We start from the raw sequence: 1,471 nt of genomic DNA, 5'->3' as shown, positions 1-1,471 counted from the left end.
GGTTTTAATTTATGTTAGGTATTAATTAATTTATAGAACATTGAAAATGACTCGTTCGGGGTCGAAACGTCTGTTCTTCAAATCATGAAATTGTGAAATTAATAAATATATATTTTGGAGCGATACAACACCCAAGCTTTGGCTCGTTGGCCCTTTTTCACTTCTTTTATTAGTAATGATTTAAATTCAAAAAATAAACTTTACAAAGAACATATGCGCGTAGAAATCAACAAGCATGATATACTAACTTGTATAAATATTCTTTGTTTGACCAAAGCGGTAAATCTGGTCTTGTGCTTGTGTCTCCAACTGCGGATTCCAGTGAATGTCGAACGAATAACAACAAATGATTGCCATCTATCAAACTTAATCCCACTCCGCCAGCTGCAAATGACAACGATAGAATAGTAGGACCGAAATTTTGGCTATTAAAAGATTTCTTTATATTCTAAAAGAAAAATAAGTGTTAATAAAGAGACATTTTTTTCTTGAACCTAATAAAATATAAAAATATACGTATTATTGATATCCATAAAATACATACTTGTCAATCTTTAATAGCGACACTTCCTGTAAATCTGCTAAACTAAATGTAGCACCTTTTATTGAGAACAGGTGTGATGCTATGACTTCCAGCAGCATTGCCCATTGCGAAACAATGAGTTTATCGTTTCCTTTTTGTAAAATTTCTTTAACCATGTCAAGTAGCACCTTCATCTAAATTATTATATATTGCATTAATCACATTATAATGTAAAATATCAGGAGACACGGTAGTCTTGGTGTTTTTTTATCACTTACCTTAGAACTACAACGTCTTCATGACCGTCGCCAATGACCTGCCATGACCTGCAGCGTTCTTATACAATCGTGAGTATTGAAACTTTAGAATGGAGTATAAATCTTACTCCTTATCAATTTTGTATCATATTATGATATATGAGCTTCATCGAGTATATCAATAACAATAACCTTACTTGTCACTGCAAAAATATATGCGTTCAGCAGAGAGAACAGATTAGTGAGTGCTCAGTAAATCTTTAATTATTATGATTGATTCTTGCTTTTATTTTCTGAATTTAAGTGCAGAAACCAATCGTAATAAAAAAAATTATTAAACGCACACTGATCTGTTTTATCTGTGTACTATCCATCAATCGATCGATTACATATACATATGATCGATTACACATACATATGATCGATGCGTGCGAGGCTGCAAGATTAGAAATCCTAGCGCCTCTTGTGTCAGAAATTGTAAAAGTACACTTCCCCCACCCCGCAACTGGTCGACGATAATGACGACAATGACGTTTCTTTATCTGAAATTCCTACATTTCGGACTTTGCATTGCAATATCTCTGCTCGTAAGACATGTAGAAAAAAAATAAAAACACTTTCATTACACAAACCGAACCCAAGCTGTCGATTAAGCCTTGGAACTTAATCGGTTCGACCGTTATTAAGATCT

This window comes from Wasmannia auropunctata, unplaced genomic scaffold (assembly GCF_000956235.1).
Source record: "Wasmannia auropunctata unplaced genomic scaffold, wasmannia.A_1.0 LD336085.1, whole genome shotgun sequence".
NCBI lineage: Eukaryota > Metazoa > Arthropoda > Insecta > Hymenoptera > Formicidae > Wasmannia > Wasmannia auropunctata.
The sequence above is the reverse complement of the archived record's forward strand: the minus strand, read 5'-3'. Positions refer to the sequence as shown.